This window comes from Lepus europaeus, chromosome 18, assembly GCF_033115175.1.
Source record: "Lepus europaeus isolate LE1 chromosome 18, mLepTim1.pri, whole genome shotgun sequence".
Lineage (NCBI taxonomy): Eukaryota > Metazoa > Chordata > Mammalia > Lagomorpha > Leporidae > Lepus > Lepus europaeus.
In genome coordinates this window covers 68,783,462-68,799,296 of record NC_084844.1, presented here as the reverse complement: position 1 = coordinate 68,799,296, position 15,835 = coordinate 68,783,462, and the positions used below count along the sequence as shown (strand labels likewise).

The following is a 15,835-nucleotide window of genomic DNA, read 5'->3' as shown; positions in this document are numbered from 1 at the left end:
ATCATTTGGCTCAATATCTTAGAAATACACAAGGAAAGAAAAGAAGATTTGATCAATACTTTATGAATCTGTCCTTTGCAATACTGACAGCATCAGAAGTAGGGACAATCGGATTCAAATTTCAGTAGCAGGGAATAAATATCAAAACATCATCACTGGCCCTCAATACAAAACCTCGACCCAGCCCAACCCGCCCTCCCTGTCCCTCCCCCAAGTAACCAACCCTCTCCACTGGCTGGTGGCGCGGCTTCACGGCTGCTGTCTCCCATGCACACCCCGAGACTGTCACGTGGACCTCCCACAGGCTGGCACCGCGGGTTTGCACAGCTCGTGAGAGAAGCAGGAGTGAAAAACGCCCAGACACTGCGCTGCCAATCTGCCCCCACTTCCGTATGGCACAAGTGTCTTCAAGGATCTGATCTTCCGATAGGAGTGATAAATAACTTTTCAGAAAAAAATCCTTAAAAAGGAGGGGCGTCATTCTGATTATTCCAGATTGGTCATCCTCTGGATGGAGAGCAGTTCACAGATTCAAGAAGTCTGTCAAATACGGGTGCGGGACCAGGAGGAGAGGCCGGGTGCGCGCAGTGGGTGGGCCGCCGTGTGCTGGGGTCAGGCCGGCCATCGGTCCTCCATGGAAAAGCTTCCACGTTGGGCTGTTTTGGTTTATTTTTATTTTTATTTTTTTTGACAGGCAGAGTGGACAGTGAGAGAGAGAGACAGAGAGAAAGGTCTTCCTTTCTTGCCGTTGGTTCACCCTCCAATGGCCACCACTGCCGGCGCTCTGCCGATCCGAAACCAGGAGCCAGGTGCTTCCTCCCGGTCTCCCATGGGGTGCAGGGCCCAAGCACCTGGGCCATCCTCCACTGCACTCCCGGGCCACAGCAGAGAGCTGGCCTGGAAGAGGAGCAACCGGGACAGAATCCGGCGCCCAGACCGGGACTAGAACCCGGTGTGCCGCCGCCGCTAGGTGGAGGATTAGCCTAGTGAGCTGCGGTGCCAGCCCTGTTTTGGTTTAAAAACTCCTGGTGGGGACAGGGAATCCCTGAAGGGAATTCATCTCTTAAAAATATGGAAACGGGGAAGGAGGACGCGAGCCTTTGTCCAAGAGCTTCTACGTAAAAATAAAGATTAAAAAAAAAGAGAGAGAGAAAGAGGAAAATAGCGTCCCTTAACTGGTTGTGAGGGCTCTAGGATGAACGGCAGGAGGCCGACAGTTTTACTGCCGGCTGCCCCGCGCAGTTAGTTGGCCTCCACTCGGCTTCCTCCTGTTGGGGGCTCTTCCGGCTCCGCTCGGAGCTGGAGTCCGAGCCGCCATCAAGGCGGAGATGGCGCTGCCCTCGGCTGCTGTCTGAGGAGGGCAGTTGGTCTGCAGCTGGGCGCTCGCTCACCCTCGGCTTCTGCAGGGCACGGACTTGCTGCTCCGGAAGAGCGCTCTGCCGCTCGAGGTCGTCCCCGTCGTGCTGGGGTGTGTGGCTTCCCTTCGCATGTACTGGATGTGCTCTGTGGCTTTGTCTGGGATTTGGGCCCGGCTCGCCTCCTCTCCTTGGAGTGAGGGGACCGAGTCCCGCACACTGTGGAAGCTGTCTGTGATGCGGTCCCTGCATTTCCGTTCCAGTGCATTGTGATGAGCCCGTTTGTGGGCCGCAGATTGAAACCTTGGTTGCTCTTCGTCACTCTCCACCTCGATGTCATCGTTATCGCTCTTTTCTCAGGCCCAGGGAGAGGCCACTGCAGTGGTGGCGCGGGAAGGGGGAAGGGTGGAGGGGAGGGGAAGTCACTGACAACAACCAGCCAAGTGCCCCCCCCACTCACTTACACACCCACACACGCGCACACACGCACACAACACGGGCGAGAACCACCTCCTCCCTGCAGCACCGGAACCGAGTAAAAAAATCTTAAGAGACAATAATAAATTATAGTCAATAAATATCTCTTGGATCTTGAACAAAATACACAAAATTTTTGGGAAATCAGAGAAATATAAAAGGTGACCATATATTTGATTAACTTAATGGAATTTTCTTTGGCTGTGTTGTGATAACTTTAATTATGTTTTTGAAGAGTGTTTTTATTTTAGAGGTACAATTGCAACATGTAGATGAAGTGATCTTTAGGATTAGCTTGAAAGTAATGCAGCATTTGGGAAGTTTATATTGCGTGAGTTGTATGATGATGAAGCACGTTGATGGATAGAATGGAGTTCTGTGAATTCTGTCTCTAGAACTGCTTGAATTTTTCATAATGAAAGATGTTTTAAAACCTATAGAAAATTATATTGCCTACCCATTTTGATTATTTTATGAGATAGAAAACTCACATAAAATATTATGGTTCCTGTTATTAGTTTTTCTTATATTGCAGATTTTAAAACATTTTATAATTATATTTCAATATAATTTTTAATCTTATGTTTTTCTATTTTTATTGTAGTTATAAAGTATATTCATGTATATTTATAGGGTATAAAGTGATGTGGTTTGTGACTACCATGTAGATTGTTTAAATAAAACTAATTAACCTATTCATCATCTCAAATATTGACATTTCTTGTGGTGAGAACATCTGAGAATTATTCTCTAGTGAAGTTGAAATGAATAGTACTCAATGATTACCTCTATCACCATACTGTATATTAGATCTCAAAAATTAAAATAGCCAGCTGGGCTTTGCACCCACAGATTATCATCTTCCTGCTTGCCCCTATTCCCCAACCTCTGATAATTACTATTCTACCATCTACTTCTATGACTTCCATTATTTTAGCTTCCACATATTAGTGAGAACTTGATCATTTGTCTTTTTGTGTATGGTTTGTTTTGGTATAATGTTTTCCAGTTCATCCAAGTTGCCCTCAATGATAGAATCTCTTCCTTTTTTAAAAGGCTAAATGTTATATATATACATACATACACACACCCCCACATACATACACACATTTTCTTTATCTGTTGATGGACACTTAGGATGATTTCATATCTTGGCTATTATGAAAAATGTCAAAATGAATAGGCAGGAATACATTTCTTTCACATACTAATTTAAAATATTTCCAGTAAGACACTTTGAGGCAGTATTGATGAATCAGATAGTGGTTTTAGTTTTAGTATTTTATCGCAACTTTATGATGGCTGTACTAATTTATGTTTCCTCCAAAGGTGTATGGTGGTTATCTTTTTCTCCACATCCTTGCTGACACTGGACTATCCTTTGTCTTTCTGAGAATAGCCACTCTAACAGGTGTGAGGTTTTAATTTGCATATCCCTAAAGATTAGTGATGTTGCACCTTTTAAGGTTAGCCTTCAGTTTGTCTTCTTTTGAAAAACATCTATTCAAATCCTTCTTTTGAGAACTGTCCATTCAGATCCATTTCTTGAGTTGTTTGAATACTTACATATTTTATATATTAAGCCCTTATCACATATGTGGATTGTCAATATTTCCACCCAGTCTGTAGGTTATCTCTTTGCTCTGTTAATTGCTTTCTTTGCTATACAGAAGCTTTTAGTTTTGATGTAATCTCATTGTCTTTGTTTCTATTGTCTGCATTTTGTCAAATCTAAAAAAAAATATTGCCTAGACCAACACTGCATAGCTTTTCTCTATGTTTGCTTTAGTAGTTTTACAAGTTCATTTAATTTAATCCATTTTGAGTCGATTTTTGTATTTAGTGCAAGATAATGTCCCAGTTCATTGTTGTATAATTGAGTATACAGTTTTCCCAACATCACATATTGAAGAGACCATCCATTCACACTGTATATTCTTGTCATGTTTATCGATGTTCAATTGGTATAGTTGCATGGGCTCTTTTCTTGACCTTCTGTTATATTGCACTGACGAATATGTCTAATTTTATGCCAGTACCATGTTATTTTAATTACTATTGCATATAGTATAGTTTGAAATCAGGTAGTGTGTTGTTCTAGCTTTGTACTTTTTGCCTATGATTCATTTCACTAGACTATTTGTTTTTCTTGTTCCATATTAATTTTAGGATTTTTTCTATATATGAAAAATGATGAGGGTGGGAATGTGGGTCAGAGGGAGGGTGAAAAATCACTATGCTCCTAAATCCATATGTAGGAAACACGTGAAATTTGTTCACCTTATATAAATAAAAATTATTAAAAAAAGAAAGTTGATGTTTGGAAAATTGATGGATATTGTTTAATAGATTAGTTCAAGTAATATTACTTCAGCAATATTCTTGTAATGCATGAACATAGGATATCTTTCCATCTATCTGTGCCCTCTTCAGTTGCTTTTACTAATGCTTATAATTTTGGGGGATAAATCTTTCACTTCCTTGGTTAAATTTATTCCTAATTATTTACTTACCTATTATTTTTTATTTTTTATGCTAATTGCTAAGTGCAGTTGGTCTAAATTCTTTTGTTTGTTTAAGAAAGTTCATCATTTGGTGTAAGAGATGTTGTTGGTTTTGGGGTTTTAACTTTCTAGTATTTAGTTCTATGTAAAATTTGTTTAAATCAAGTTACTTCACATATTCAAGAGGGAAACTTAGTTATTTTAACTACTGATCACTTGCCTTTGGGGGCTACATGGTATAGTGGGTTGTGCCACGGCCTGCAATGCAAGAATCTGTTATGGTTGCTAGTTCCAATCCTGGCTGCCCTGCTTCCAATCCAGCTGCCTGCCAATGCATCTGAAAAAGCAGTGAAAGATTGCCCAAGTACTTGGGACCCATGGATCCAAGAACCATGGAAGACTTGGATGAAGCTCCTGCTTCAGCCTAGCTCAGCCCTGGATGTTGTAGCCATTTGGGTAGAGAGCCAGCAGACTGAAGATTTCTTTCTCTATGTCTCTCTCTCTGTAACTCTGCCTTTTAAATAAATAAACCTTTAAAAAAGTGTTAAAGCTGATTATCATTTTTTTCTATCAAGTAATCAAAATCTTAGATTATTTAGTCTATATTTCATTTTGAAATGCTTATTTTTCTTTGCTATTCTGTATTTTCAGAGTTTTCTCTCATCTGTTTTACAATACCATTATCATTTTCTCACCACATGCAGAAGCAGCTTCTCTTGTACTTTTATGGATTTTTAAAAGATTTATTTACTTATTTGAAAGTCAGACCTACAGAGAGGGAAGAAGGGAGGGAGGGAGAGAAAGAGAGAGACAGAGACAGAGATGGAGAGACACACACACACACAGAGAGGTCTTCCATTTGATGATTTACTTCCCATATGACCACAGTAGCCTGAGCTGAACCAATCCAATGCCAGGAGCCTTGAGCTTCTTCCTGGTCTCCCATGTGGGTGCAGGGTCCCAAACACTTGGGACATCTTCCACTGATTTCCTAGGACATAGCAAAGAGCTAGATCAGAAATGGAGCAGTAGGAACTCCAAGCAGTGCCCATATGGGATACTGGCACTTCAGGCAACAGCTTTATCCACTACACCACAGAGCCAGGTCCATACTTTCATTTTCTGATAATAAAAATCCATCTCTAGACCTGCTAATATGAAGAAAAAGGTACCCTAAATACACTTCTAGTGGGAGTGTAAGCTAGTATAACCATTGTGGAAGCCAGTCTAGAGATTCCTCAGAAAATAGATCTACCGTATGATCCACCCATCCCATTTCTGGGAATATACCCAAAGGAAATGTAATAAGCATATGAAAGAATTATCTGTAGCCCCCTGTTTATAACAGCTCAATTCACAATAGCCAAGGTAGGGAATCAACCCAGATTTCCATCACCTGGTGACTCATACATATATACATACTCATCCATAAAAAAGAATGAAATTCTGTCTTTTGCAACAAAATGGGTGCAACTGGAGACGATTATGCTTAATGAAAGAAGCCATGCCCCTGAAGACATGTGCTTTCTCTGATTGGCTGTAGTTAATATATAGAGTACAACAAAACAAAACAAAACACAATGTATGTCCGGCTAAACTGGCACGTAATTATTTGATTGTTGTCTATATCTTGTCTGATGGACTGTGTCTCCTTGTCTCTAGGCCATTGAAACAAATAGGGCAACTATTTTACAACTTCAAAAAGTGTATATAAAAGAGGCTCATGGCATAAGTTTGGCCAAGGAATTCAGAGGCTAGTTGAGATACCCATGTCTCTTATTGGAGGTTCCTGCATTTGGTACCTGGATGTGTCTCATGACTGAAGAACCCTCCTAGAGTAGGCCTTGGGAGTCCACTGGGTTGGCTCAAAAATGATATTACTGCCACCCTCCTGAGAGATCTGGATTGTGTTTCTGGCTCCCAGCTTTGGCTTGTGTGCAAGCTGTTGTGGGCATTTTGTAGTGAATCAGTGGGAGTGCTGTCTCTGTCCATTCCTCCCTACCTCCTCTCTGTCACTCTCTCCATCAGTCCCCCTCCCCTTCTCCCTTCTCCATTTCTCTGTCATTCTACCTCTATAATAATTTTAAGATGCTTACTTAGTACATACACACACATACAGCCTTTCTCTCTCTCCCTTCCTCCTTCCCTCCCTCCCTCTCTCTCTCTGTCTCTCTCTCTGTCTCTCTCTCTGTCTCACACAAACACACACCCCACAGCCTAAAAGGCCATGCTGGGATTGCTTCAGGGAGAATGGTGTCATCTGGGGAGCACATGTGATGTTGCCAACCATGGAGTCAGGAGCCCTGAGAGCATGGAAGGTCAGTTCTCTTTAAGACAGGTTTCTTGTGAAAACTTCCTAGGTCCTATGAGAGCTACATTAATCCCCTTCAATGACAGCCCACAGTGACCTAATTACTTCACACTGGTCTCTGCCTCTTAAAATTTCCTGTTCCTCCCAAAATCGCTGGACTAGGACCAAGCTTCCAACCCAGAAACATTTTTGCAACACACTCAGACTGTATCACACATAGCGCTGTTCCTCCCAACTTTCTAGAATTTGGAAATACCGATGTGTCAGAAACCTGCACCACCACAGATGGCACTGCTTTTTCTTCAGAGGTTACTCAGCAGAGCAGGTGGGTGGACAGGGGAGGGAAGGAAGGGGTAGTATTCTGTTTAAAATGGAGACTTGTAAGGGTTGCAGCTTGAGAGAAAAGTTTTGTGTGAGGTTGGGGGGGCATAAGGCAATTGTGGTCAGAGAGATAAAGAGAGAGAGAAAAAGGCAGTGACTGAGTAGAAGGAATAATTTCTTGTGTTGCTCAGCATGGTGGAGTTTGCTGCAGTTCACAATAATCTTCATTTTGTGAGCAAATAGAAAAGCAGAGACCAAAGGTTTCCTCTTCAGGGAGGAAAATTTTACCTTGATTCGATGAGTACCTATTGTCCACATGTACTGATCTATCATACCATAGTCAGTAAATATTGGCAGTTCTAAGGATTCATCTCAGATTGTTTCAAATGTTTAATGACAATGTTGAAGGAACTGATTTGTTCATCACCATTGCATACATGGATGGAAATGGAGTAAATGCAGGCCAAGCCCTAGAACGAAGCCCACCACAGTGTCAGTGCTGCATGGATTTGGATGAATCGATATTGAAGGTTATGCAGCAGTGTTACAGAAGCTTCTTCCAGAAGCCAGGCCTCACAGGGTGTGACAGAGGGAAGGAAGGAAAGGCAGACTTCTCATCCATGTTTTGTACCTTTTACCTCTACTACACCCATGTTGTTTCTCTTGTTGTTAACATGGAATTTCCTTTCAAATAAACTTTGATAACATTAAATACAATAAATATAATAAATTATGTATTGTATAATATAATACATAAAATTATACATGTGCTTATATAAATATAAGCATATATAATGTATAAATATATGCAAATAAAATAAATATAATATTCATGTTATTTTTCTCATGGCCAAAAGGGAGAGAAATTCATAGGTCACATGGTGATGATGGCTCACATCTGCTTGCTGATGTCTGGGGTCTGAGGGAAGAGTTAGTGGCTGGGACTGGATCCATGGTGAGGAGCTGGAGTCATCTGGGGATGGCATCACTCAAGACCAGCAGTGGAGCTTGGATTCAGGCTGAGGGCTACATGAAAATTCCCATGAGACCTAGGTTTCCTACATCAGAGGAGCTTTGGGGCATGCAAAGTGCTGATCTGCTGGTCAAGAGCTCCACAGATGAGTGACACCAGTGACCTGGCAGAGGCTCATGGCATTTCCAGACAGAACTCTGGAAGTCCCACAGAGTGCCTTCCACACCGTGTGACAGTGATGAGCAAACCCAGGAGCAGCTCTGGTTCACAGAGAGGAGAGACACCAATAAACATGTTTAAATCAGCCATGAGCACAGACTCCTTTCTTTTTTCTTTTCTTTAACATTTGTATACTTACAGTAATGCTTCTTCAGTTGTAACTGATTTTTGGCATTTTCTATGTACAATACCATGCCATCCACAAACATGGATATTTTGATTTCTCTTTTATGGTTTTTATGGCCTTTATTTTTTTATATTGATTAAGAGTGGTGAAAATGAATGGCCTTGTCTTGTTCTGTATTTTAGAGAAATGCGTTCAAGTTTTCCACATCTAATATGAAATTTGCTGTTAGTCTGTAATCTGTTGCCTTTATCATTTTCAGGGATGTTTCTTGTATATTTCATTTGTTAAGAATTCTTATTATGAAGGGGCGTTGAATCTTATTAAATACTTTCTCTGCATTTCTTTCAGTGGATTGTGCATAGTTTTTGTTCTTCATTCTGTTAGTCTGACTTAGGATGTTTATTGATTTCCAAATGTTGAACCACTCTTTGATCTCTTGGATAATCTCTCTTGAATATGATGTATGATCTTTTTCTAAAAAAAGATTTATTTATTTATTTGAAAATCAGAATTACAGAGAGAAAGAGAGAGAGAGAGAGAGAGACAGACAGACAGACAGAGAAAGAGAGAGGTCTTCCATGTGCTGGTCCACTCCCCAATTGACCACAATGGCCAGAGCTGCACCGATCTGAAGCCAGGAGCCAGGAGCTTCCCCTTGGGCAGGTTCAGGTGCCCAAGGCCTGAGCTATCTTCTAATGCTTTCCCAGGCCATAGCACAGAGCTGGATTGAAATTAGAGAAGCTGGGACTCAAACTGGCACCCATATGGGATTCTGGCGCTGTAGCCAGCAGCTTTACTCACTATGCCACAGCACCTACCCCATGGATGATCTTTTATATGTAGTGATGAATTTAGTTTGCTAATATGGTGTTGGGATTTATTGCATCTATGTTCATCAAGAATATTGATCTGTAGTTTGCTTTTTATGTGTGTCTTTGTTTAGATCTGGTATCAGAATAATATTGGCCTCATATAAGGGGTTTGACAGAGTGCCTTTCTTTTCAGTATTTTGGAATAATATTGTATTGGTCCCTCTTTAAATATTTTGTGTATTGTATTGTATTGTAAATATATTGTATATTGTATTGGTCCCTCTTTAAATATTTTGGAGAATTCAGTATTAAAACCTTCAGATCTTGAAACTTCCACTCATGTAAGTTCTTAAATTCTTCCTTCAGTCTCATTGCTTGCCATATGTGTGTTCAGGTTTTCTATATCTCCTTATTACAATCTTGGTAGGTCATATATATCCAGGGATTTATCCACTTCTTCAAGGTTGTTAGCATTTAGCTTTTCATAGTGGTTGCTTATGATCCTCTGTATTTGTGTAGTGTCAGTTGTAACATCTTTTATCTCTTATTATTTTAGTTTTTCTTTTTGTCAGTTTGTCTAAAGGTTGGTCTATTTTATTTCTTTTTTTTAAAAAATACCTTTTCATTTTGTTGCTATTTTATTTTTGTTACAGTTTCATTAATTTCTGCTCTGATGTCATATCTTACTTCCTGGTAATTTTGGGTTTGGTTTGTCGTTGTTCTCTAAGTCCTTGACTTCCATCATTACATTGTTTATTTGACATTCTTTTGTTTTTCTGGTATAAGCTCTATTGCTATAAACTGTGTTCTTAACATTGCTTTCTCTATATTCCACAGATTTCGATATGTTGTATTTGCATTCTCATTTCTTTCAAGACACTTCCTGATTTCCTGTTTTATTTCTTCAATTGGCTAGTGCTCAGTAGCTTGCAATTTAATTTTTATGTTTATAAAATTTCTGCTGCTTTTGTAATTTTAGTCCTTTGTTTTCTGAAGAGATAAATGTATAATTTCATTTTTTAAAAGATTTTGTTTATTTGACAGGTAGCATTAGAGAGAGAAGAGACAGAGAGAAAGACCTTATCCATTGGCTCACTCACCAAATACCCAAATCGGCCAGAGCTAGGCCTACCCACAGCCAGGAGCCAAGAGCTTCTTCTGGTCTCCAGTGCAGCTGCAGGAACCTAAGCACTTCAGTAATTTTCCACTGCTTTCCCAGCTTATAAGCAGGGAACTGGATTGGAAGAGGATCAGTGGGACCATGAACTGGCGCCATAGGCACAGACTTAGTCTACAGTGCCACTGCTCCAGCCCCTATAATTTTCATTTTTATTCGACATTGCATTAACAATATTTACCTCACTAAAAACAAGCTGCGAAGTCATAGTAATAAGCTGTAGAGATGCATTGGAATTTATTTAATGTGGTTGCCTCTACGGAATGTCTGTTTTTCCTTTGCCTCAGTTTTTGGTTATTATGATATATAATGCTGAAATCAATATTCTTTCCTATAAATGTATGGCATAGCAGGTCAAACTGCCAGCTGCAATGCGGGCATCCCATGTTGGTGCTGGTTAGCATCCTTGCTGCTCCACTCCCAATCCAGATTTCTGCTAATGGCCTAAGAAAAGCAGAGGAAGATGGCCCAAGTGCTTGGGCCCCTGTCACTCACTTGGGACACTGGATTAAACTCCTGGCTTTGCACTGGCCCAGGCTTGACTTGTAGCAGCCCTTTTGGGAGTGAACTGGCAGATAGAAACTCAATCTCACTGTACTGCTTGTAATTCTGGCTTTCGAATGAACAAATTTTTAAAAGAAAAATAAAAACCACATGCAAATTGTACATGTTTATAAGGCAGTATGTAATGGGCAAACAAAATCCTTAATGCCAAGTCATTGGAAGGAATGTTTCTCCTATCAATTTTGCTGTCTTTTTATCTTGCCTGTGGATTCTGTTTAAACTTTGTATAGTCAAGGTCATCAGTCATTTCCTCTCTTCTGAGCTAAAGCCTGAAATACCTTCTGACAGGATCGCGTCAATTGTGTGAGACCCTTTAGGGCTCAGTTCCACAGCCCAGGCCGCCCGCCCACAGGACTTTCTGGTCCATGAGGCTACGCGGCCCTAGGAGCCCCTGACAGGCTGCTCTGGTGAGATCCAGGACCTCAGACCTGGGGACTGGCCCGCGTGGCCGAGGTCATGAGGGAGGTGCCCCCTCAGGGAGCCGGTCCTCGTGCAGTTGGGGGCAGTTGCGCAGGAGAGAGCTCCAAGGCAGATGACCCAGGACCTCGCGGGATATCCCCTACTTGTTCAGCGAGGTGGAGCTGGTCCAGGTCCGTGCACCTTTGAGCTCCTGTCAGCTGGTTGGCTCTGTCCCATGTACGTTAACGCCAACTGTCAAGCGCCCCCCATCGTCCACTTTTATATCGTCCAATGAGGTTAGCCAAGTGGCAGGTCTGGAGGGGGTGGTGGGGGTGGGAGCGTGGGGGCCCAACGACACTCAGACGGTTACAGTTGGGGCTGATTGACCGGGTACAAGGTCGCAGTTAGCGGTTGGATGGATGATAGGGTGTGCGGCTTGCTTTTGTAAAATAATGCTTACTGTAATTCATTTTCTTTATTTAGAAGTTATAGTGATTAATATACAGATACTAATGCATATAATCACATATACTAAGATATGTTAAATATAAGTAACAAATATACAATATATAAATGTTAGTATTTATGTCAGAATATTAGAATATTATTTTTCTAATATTATAAATATTAGAAACCCACAGAGGCAGAACCTGCAGCTATGGAGAGTTGACTGTATTGTTCAAAACCTGTAGCCCTCACCTGAGCCCTCCCAAAGGATGGACTTAGAAGCATGAAGGAAGTAGAAGGCAAGGTGTTTATTGATACTTGGTAATTTTTTAAAAAAGATTTCCTTATTTATTTATTTGAGGGTCAAAGTTAGAGAGAAGGAGACAGAGAAAGGTCCTCCATCTGCTGGTTGTTTCCCCAAATGGCTGCAATGGCCAGAGCTGGGCCAATCTGTAGCTAGGTGCCAGGAGGTTCTGGATCTCCAATGTGGGTGCAGGGACCTGAACACTTGGACCATCATCCACTGCTTTCCCAGGTGCCTTAGAAAGGAACTGGATCAGAAGTGGAACAACTGGGACTCGAACCAGAGCCCATATAGAAAGCCAGGGTGCAGATTAACCGACTGTGCTACAGTGCTGGCCCTGTGTGAACCAGCACACAGAAGATCTCTTTCTCTATATGTCTCCCTCTCCAGCTCTGTAACTGTGCCTTGAAATAAGTAAGTCTTTAAAAAGGGTGCAAGGAGAGAAGAAGAATGGAATGAGCATGATGCCCATGCTCTTGGGGTGCAGAGTGAAGAGTTTCAACACATGTTTAGGAATAGAAGTAGTTTTTTTTTTTTACTGTTTTTGTTCTGGCCCCAATCTGTTAGCTGAACTGCTTTTTTCTTTCTCCAAGAATATAAATACATTAAGGGCATCTTCAAAATTTATCAGTTTCTAGACATAAGACAAAAGAAGAATTTTACGCTAGCATTCTCCTACTTATTCCTACTGACATAAAAGGCAGAGACAAGGAAAAACAATGAGTCCACTTAGAAGAATTCGGCACATGCTCACGCTGACTTGCCCCAAATGGTAGAGTTAGAAATGTGCCAGGGGATTCCAATTCAATCCCATCAAGGTGACATGTACCAATGCCATCTCACTAGTCAAAGTGATCAATTTCAGTTCACCATTGATCATACTAATAGGACTAAGAGTCAAAGGGATCACATAAACAAGACTAGTGTCTGCTAATACTAACTGATAGAATAAAAAAGGGAGAGAATGATCCATCATGGGAAGTGGGATACACAGCAGACTCATAGAATGGCAGATGTCCTAAACAGCACTCTGGCCTCAGAATCAGCCCTTAATGCATTTGGATCTGGCTGAACAGCCCATGAGAGTATTTTAGGCATGGAAAGCCAAGACACTCTGGAAAAAAAAAAACACCTAAATGAAAGATCTCTGCGAGTGAGATCCCAGTAGAAAGAACAGGCCAATGAAGAAGGAGGTACCTTTCTCTGAAGGGGGGAATGAACTTCCACTTTGACTATGACCTTGTCTAAATAAGATCTATGTCCGCAAACTCAAAAGGCTTCCATAGCCTTGGCAACTTATGACAAGAGCCTAGGGAGATTACTGACACCATAAACAGGAGTGTCAGTTTGTTAAGTCAACAACAGGAGTCACTGTGCACCTACTCCTCATGTAGGATCTCTGTCCTTAATGTGTTGTTCAATGTGAATTAATGCTATAACTAATACTCAAACAGTATTTTACACTTTTTGTTTCTGTGTGGGTGCAAACTGTTGAAATCTTTACTTAATATACACTAAATTGATCTTCTGTATATAAAGATAATTGAAAATGAATCTTGATGTGAATGGAATGGGAGAGGGAGCGGGAGATGGGAGGGTTGTGGGTGGGAGGGAAGTTATGGGGGGGGGAAAGCCATTGTAATCCAAAAGCTGTACTTTGGAAATTTATATTTACTAAATAAAAGTAAAAAAAAAAAAGAAAGAAAAGAGTATGCCTGACAGGACAGGTGGGCATCCCAGTAGAGCACTGAGAGCCCAGTCTGCTTTAGATTAGGGTTTTTCCCGGTCATTTGCAACAAGATGGAGGAATCTGGAGAAGATTTAGGATATAACATTCCAGGTCTGGGGCTTTTCCATGTCCCTGGGAAGTCTCCAGATTCCCACCTTGCTGTCCAGCCCCACAGGGCTGCCCTTCAAGACTGATGCCATCTTACCTGGTGCATATGTGTACTGCCTCCAGGGTAACTTCAGAACCCAGAGTGACGTCAGCCAGCTCCAGACACCTGTATTGGCACCCAAGTCTCTGAGCCCCAAGGGTAATTCAAATGATTTTCCCTCTGGTGAACATCTTTGGAATGAATGGAAGTGGTTAGCTCCTCATTAAGAGTGAGGTTCCTGTTGTTAGGGCAAGGGCAGGTTCAGTGACAAGGTCATAGTGATTGGTGTTAGCTAAGAGCTGCTTGGGTGTTTATGCACCAAGCTTGCTTGTAGGGGACTGGAGGATCCAGTAGCCCAAGAACAAAAATATTAAATATGTGTGTTTTAGATTACATGTTTTTTTTTTGACAGAGTTAGACAGTGAGAGACAGAGAGAAAGGTCTTCCTTTTTCTGTTGGTTCACCCCCCAAACTGGCTGCTATGGCTGGTGCATTGTGGCCAGTGCACTTCTCCTGGTCTCCCATGCAGGTGCAGGGCTCAAGCACCTGGGCCATCCTCCACTGTACTCCAGGGCCACAGTAGAGAGCTGGACTGGAAGAGGAGCAACTGAGACAGAATCCGGTGCCCCGACTGGACTAGAACCCGGTGTTCCGGTGCTGCAGGCGGAAGATTAGCCTAGTGAGCCATGGCACTGGCAGATTATATGTTTTTTAAAGTATCTTCTAAATTTTTAAAATTTATATAAATGGAACAAATTTTGTGTATTTCATACACACACTTTAAGAACATAATGCCATTTCCCAAAGGAAGCCTTGATGCTTATGACACAATGCTTGCCAGCAGGGTATGGGAAGGCCCAGTAGACAGTGGTTAAGTGTCTCTGTGTTGTGTATATTATTAATTCATTTGTATTTGTACACTTATAAACTTGTGTATTTGGGAGCCATAGGTTTATTTCTGTTTGTATTATTTTTGATATGTCTTTGTATATATAAGTAAATATATTGATATATGTTGTGTGTAAGTAGACATTTCTGCAAATAATGACAGTAACATTTCTTCCCTCTTAGAATGTCGAAGTCTCCCAGATGTGAAATTACAGCTATCTAGGTAAAGGAAATTTATTTATATTTTATAGACATATCTGAGTATTTATGCAGTTAAATATATGTCTAAGGATTCACTCAATATTTTCTTACATTTCCCTGTGTGGATATAGGTAAGTATTTGTCCAAGATTGTAATTTTTGCTATGGACATAATAGAAGCTTTAACCTCCCATTGGTGAACCCCAGCCCTACTGAGGTTGTAGGGACTTTTGGCTGACTGCAGCCTTGGCCTTGTGCATGGGTAGTTTTTGTCCATAGCTTCCTCCAGTGGTTAGGACATATCTCAATCCAATAGTGGGAGAGCTTACATTAGTCACACCTCATGCATCATTTTGGGAAGGCCCAACCCTTGGCCTCTGACCCAGTGATGTTGTCTGTCATGCCCCCAGAAGGTCTGGAATTCTAGGTGTATGTAAGTGTGTCAGTATCTATGAAACAGTTCTGGAGAAATCTGGGGATGCCCTACAGATCAGGTTGAGGAGAAAAGCAGAAATGTTTTCATACTCAGTTTACAGATCATAAAAGCTACCTTGTATTTTGTAGCTTTTTGGAGATAACTTTTGTACATATGTTGTTAGACCTGTGACTATTTTTGTGTGGTCCAGTAAGTGGCATTTGGTAACATTTAAATTTCAGTTGTTCTCTGCAGGTGTAAAGCACATCAGGAGGCACTGGCACACTAACAGTGTCTTTGCTTCTTTGGGTCTCCATCTGCTGTGACGCATGCACAGAATACTCACTGCTCCCCATCTCCTTTGGGAATTGGGAATTCAGGACCTGAAATCTGTGACTACTGATGAGCAGCGATTCCTCTGGCGTCCAGCAGGGGGCAGAAGACAAAAAGTCAACAACTGTGAGC

The 15,835-nt window shown here is 41.4% G+C and overlaps 1 protein-coding gene and 1 pseudogene across 1 annotated transcript in view; one reads left to right on the top strand and one right to left on the bottom strand.

The window, feature by feature from the left end:
• The window catches only part of LOC133747078 (zinc finger protein 717-like), a 380,365-nt gene that overhangs the window by 162,035 nt on the left and 202,495 nt on the right, over positions 1–15,835 (top strand). The window lies entirely within an intron of this gene.
• On the bottom strand, positions 1,191–9,841 carry LOC133746958 (protein max-like; annotated as a pseudogene).